A 6,000-nucleotide genomic window follows, 5' to 3' on the forward strand; every position below is an offset into this window, starting at 1 on the left:
TACGATGAGAAGTGTTAGAATGAGAAACATTGAAGGAAATAACAAACAAATGAAATCAACAACAGAAGTCAGTCGTGCATTTGTGGTTACAGCAGCAATTGACCTTACCACGTGGGAGATGTTCCTCATGTTCCTTTCATGTTTGAAGGGAAATTTTATGTACAGATATTTGGCTGTGCTATGGGTTCCAAACTTAGCCCGGTACTGTCCCTTTATCTTATGGATTATGTTTTGGACATTTTCATTCCAAAGTTGTCCTTCAAGGTGTTTTTCATAAAAAAATTTGTAGATGATTTGATACTCGCAATACCGAAAACAAGCTTGGAGGAGATAATTCAGGTATTTAACAGTTTTGACTTGAACATCCAATTTACAAGTGAAAGAGAAGATGAATATAATTCTGTTCCATTCCTGGATACAAAGGTTTGCAGAATAAATAACATAATTAAACTGGACTGGTATCAAAAAGAAACAAATTCAAACAAATTCATACATTTCAAATCAGAACATCTGATAAACATGAAAATAAATTGTATCAAAGAAATGAAAAACAGGATACAAAGAATCTGCCATCCAGATATGGTAGATGCGAACATAAAGAAATTACATGAGATCTTTTGGCAAAATTCCTATCCAAAACAAATGCTCGACAAACTAATGTATGAAACTGACAGAGTCTCCATAACAGAATCTCGACGAAAACCTGAACAAATTGAAAATATAGTTCAAGATGATCCTGTAATAAAATACGGCAGCCTTCCCAACATAGGAAATCTAACCAGCAAAATTAAGAATTGTTTTAAAGATGAAAAAGTAAAAATAAGTACATACAACACGAAAACTATCAAGATGTTATACAGTAAATTGAAAGATACAACACCAAACCCACTGAAATCTAATGTAGTGTATAAAATTAAATGTTCCGAATGTGATGGCACCTATGTGGGACAGACATCTCAATGGTTAAAGAGTCGATTAACGTTACATAAGAGTGATATCCGGACAGTGAACCCACGATGTGCTGTAGCTGTACACTCAATGAAAAAGGATCATAAAATTGATTTTGAAAATACAGAAGTATTATGTACGGAAGGTAAATATAATAAAAGACTGATACAAGAAATGATCAACATAAGAAATCAAGAAAATCCAATAAATAAAAAAACTGACGTACAAAGATTAAGCAATGTTTACACGTTCCTGTTAACATATCCAAACCGGGAACGATTCTATGATGGACCACTAGACGAATAAAAATAAGAAGAAAAAGTAAACCAAAGTTGACGCGATGCGATTCTGTGATATGTACCAAAGAAAATAATTAAGTTAGGTTAGACACACTGTTTATACTTCACATCCAATTGACAAAGAAAGATTAATCCAACTTATAGAGTATTTGAGACTAATTTACTTAAAAATTTGCGTTAATTGATGAATTTTAACTTATTAAGGAGACAACCTCAAATTCTGTAAGTGACTGTTTTTAAAGATTTGGGATAGTTCTATATGTAATTTTAATTTTATTTTAATTGTTAAAATTGTAGTAACCCTGAGGAAGGAACCAACCAGTTCCGAAAGCTTGGTATGAATAAAGAGTAAAACTGAAATCCTTCTTATCAGTCGAATTCCCTTAATAGATTCACGATATATATATATATATATATATATATATATATATATATATATATATATATATATATATATATATATATATATATATATATATATATATATATGTATGTATTTATCTCAAGGAGCTGAATCTGCCTAAGAACACGATCACATGGATGCAGAAGGCTGTGATTTTGGGAACCGTGAATATCTTACGGAAGGTCGTATACCCCCATTGATCAAAAAGAGGGTTATCCTTGATGCCTTGGCGTCCGGATAACTCTACCAAACCCACTAATGAGTGTTCAGATGTTCATTTCTGTTCTATATTGTTAACAAGTGTCGGGGACGTGGCACATCTTTGTATTAATGCTTTTTGAACAATATTCCTTATTCTTCATATAGGGATCTTGTTTTCGCTGTATATTTCATTACTCCGATCAACAATAACATTGCATAAACCTGCAAATATTCTTCATTGCTCACCTCTTTCTTTCTTCTTTTCTTCAATAACAGATTTATGGAAAATTACATTACGGCACTATTATGACCGTTAATAACAATAAAAATTAAATCTGCCAGTATGTACTCATCATCATAAACATTTCAGGCTCTCTTCATCGTTCAGCTTAATGACGAGTTGATGGAAATTTATACTTTCGATTCTATGACCATTCAATCTGCCAGTGAGTTATCAGACTCATCATCAAGACATTCCATATCCATTATAATATAATTATAATACAATATTATTATAATATAATAATAATAATGAGTGGCGTGTGAAGCAACTTTACCTAGACATTCTTCCAGTGCCCATTGGACTGTCAATATTATACTTGAGATTTATACTCTCCCGTGTTACTTAAGTTTCACATGTTTGAAGTGCAGAATTAACAATTTACTATTTCACTTGAATTATTAAAAGTAGTTTACTTACTGAATTATTTGATATCTTAATTAAATGAGGTAATATAGTTTTGTTTGCACGATATCGCTGGTTCCCATTTATATCATTCGCTGATTCCTGCTTCCAGTATGGGATTACAAATTGTTTTTTTTTATGGAGATTTTATATTATCCTTTTTTTTTTTCAAACTATTAATTTGTATGATTACCTCCTGGTTCGTTCTTCAGGTAATTCATCCGTTAGTGCGTGTCTAACATTAATCGAGTTTTCATATTAGATTGACTACTTTTTCCGAACGCGCTTTTGTATTACGGCATTATTTAGCGGAAAAGCTTTTCTATGAATTTATGAACAATCAGCTACATTTCCAGCCTGCTCCAAAATACGATTATTATCCTTTCCTGTCTGTTATTTCTCACGAGTTGATTTAAAATTGTCTTCATTGAACAGTTAGAAGATTCATCCACACTAGATCACCCTACCGACTCGCCACTTTCAGAACTATAATAACCCTAATTGTAGGAAAGTTATCGATTATATCAAGTATGCTTTGAATTAACGAAAATTCGAACAATTTACGTTCCCTGAAATACAATTGATTATATTTCCTATTAATCAAATTACATGGAGAAAACTGAGGCCAATACTCCGGCTCGAAGGACCACCTTTGTTAACGATAGCGTTTTATACCGGAATTCACATTCCTTCTTTCGAATGTCGTGTATTATCGATTATGGGAAATTTTCCGGGAATATTTCTAGACGAGATGGTGCAGAAATTTTCTATTTTTGATTTTTCCATTCGGAAATTTCAAGGTTTGATCAATTGAGCATTTTGCTCGAAATAATCCTCATATTCATACATTTCTAGCCAAAGTTCCGTCGACTTCAGTTTTAATGCATTAATTTTCAGTATTTTTCCTGCATAAAGTGTATCTAACGTTTTTGAAATATATACATTGTAACGATTTCATCAATTATCACGATAATGTCTTCTGCCGATACAGAGGTGCAACAAAGCGGTGCGTCCGTTCCAATCGGTGCGAAAACTGCGAAGAAATCCGAGAAAAAGACTGCGACCGCGAAACAGGCCAAACCCAACCATCCTCCGACTTCAGAGATGGTTAATAACGCCATCAAAGATTTGAAAGAAAGAAGTGGATCGTCATTGCAGGCCATCAAGAAATTTATAGCTTCCAACTATAAAGTAGATTCGGAAAAATTGGCTCCTTTCATTAAGAAATACCTCAAATCAGCTGTGCAATCTGGATCTTTAGTTCAGACAAAAGGAAAAGGCGCATCTGGTTCGTTCAAATTGGCAGCTGGTGGTTCGACATCGGGATCCCAGAAGAAAGTGATTAAAAAAGCCACCTCCAAGTCCAAAGATGATCTTAAAAAATCCACTTCGGCATCAGCTGTGGTGACCGACAAGAAGAAAAAGAAGTCTACTGTTGCCAAAAAACAAGCCGCTGTAACGAAAACGAAGAAAGCAGTTGCAACAACCGAGAAGAAGAGCCCCAAAGCCGCCAAGTCCCCTTCTAAAGCTAAGAAGATTGCGAAATCGCCAACTAAGAAACCGAAAGCTCCAAAACCCAAATCAGTCAAGTCTGTGGCAACTCCGAAAAAAGCAGCACCTTTGAAGAAGAAGAAGTGAATAAATATATAAAAATTACTGTTGTGATGAGAATGGTTCGTCTAACTAATCGGTCCTTCTCAGGACCTTCAAAAATTATCGATCAAATTTGAAATATTCATCTTGTTCTCCAATTTTTCTGATTCCCCATTTCTCTGTCCACCTTGAAACCGAAAGTCCTTACCGTATTGATTGTTGTCCTTCAATTTATTTTAGAATGAGACTACAGAAATTTTTTTTACAAATTTTGCCTTGAAAATGTTCTTCATTTCATTTCAGGGATCTTAGGGCTTGATGTGCTCTGAGGTAGATGAAAGACTCTGGCATTCTTGTATCGTCAGGTTCTGCGTGCCGACCAGATCTGTCCCCTATTAATTGTACTTGACTTCTCTCTTCGCCTGAACCACGGCACATTCATCTTTCCCCGGCTTCATTCCGATAGCCTCAAAGAACGCTACCACATTTCCCAATTGCTCGTCGTTAGCGGAGTAGAGCTTGAGGTCGTCGATGTATCTAACTGGCTTCTCAGTAGGTTTAGCGCCAAACAAAACCAGAAGAGACTCTGCGTGTCCCCCTGAAAAATATCTATCCTGATTTTGATTTCGACAGTTTTAACATAGATCTTGTTCTTATCCAAAAACATGTGGACAAGAGGTGGCGGGTCAGGTTTTTTTACCTTTAAAACAAAGTCAGTACTTGCAATCAATCATTACCGAATACATATAGGTACTTCAAATAAATATATAATTCAAGCGGAATATCGAAAAAATGCCAATATTCACGTAACAATAAATCGGACAAATGCAGGTACCGAATGAATAATATAAGGCTGCTAATTTCACACATACTTTCTGAAGGACTAATTGATACGTAAGTATCTATCACTTTGCAATCACAAATAAACGTTTCAGAAACTATAATTGATCATTTCAAAGAGCGATTAATATTTGTTATTCATATTTAATACCTATATATGTGTGCTCGTTAAATCGCTCTTTGAAATGATCAATTATAGTTTCTGAAAGGTTCTGTGTTTGCAAAATGAAAGGTACCTACGTGTTCATTAGTCCTTTAGGATGTCTGTGTTAAATTAGAAGGTTTTTTCTTATTCCTGCATTTCAAACAGCTGAAAATAGAAAACATGAAATTCGAGCGATTCTTGGGTGTTATTGGTGGTAATAACCTATTGATGGCGGAGCTTATCAGAGAGAAGCACTCTAGCTCAACGATAGAGTCAAGGAGGCTCTCAGAAAGGTCCGGAATGATAGTTGGGAAGAGAAACTACTTTCTCTTTCCACAGAAGACAACAGTGTTTGGCGGATGGCCAAAGCATTGCACTCAGATAGGAAACCAACCCCGCCGATTCACGGTTTACGAGGAATGGTGTACAGTCCAGAAGAAAAGTCTGAAGCTTTCGCAGATAACCTCCAACGCCAATGCAGCTGTAGTTACAACTATGCGGAATTGGACCACATTGAGGACGTCAACCGCAAAGTGAAAAATGAATCAACGGAAGCTATTGGTTTCGAACCGTTCAGGAAATCCAGAACACTATTATGTCGAGTAAAGTGAGAACGGCACCAGGACCGGACGGCATTACTAACTTGACGTTGCGGAACCTCCCTCGAAAAGCTTTAGTAGCACTGACAAATATAGTCAATGCTAAAGATTCAACACAATAACGAAAGAAAAGAATATCATACAGTAGGAACAGTTCGGTTTTTAAAGCCAACATTCCACTGTGCAACAAGTGCTCCGAGTAGTGGAACCAATCACGGATGGATATAACCGGAAACAAGTCACAGGAGCTGTGTTTTTGGATGTAGCCAAATCGTTTGATAAAGTAC

This window comes from Harmonia axyridis, chromosome 6, assembly GCF_914767665.1.
Source record: "Harmonia axyridis chromosome 6, icHarAxyr1.1, whole genome shotgun sequence".
Taxonomy (NCBI): domain Eukaryota; kingdom Metazoa; phylum Arthropoda; class Insecta; order Coleoptera; family Coccinellidae; genus Harmonia; species Harmonia axyridis.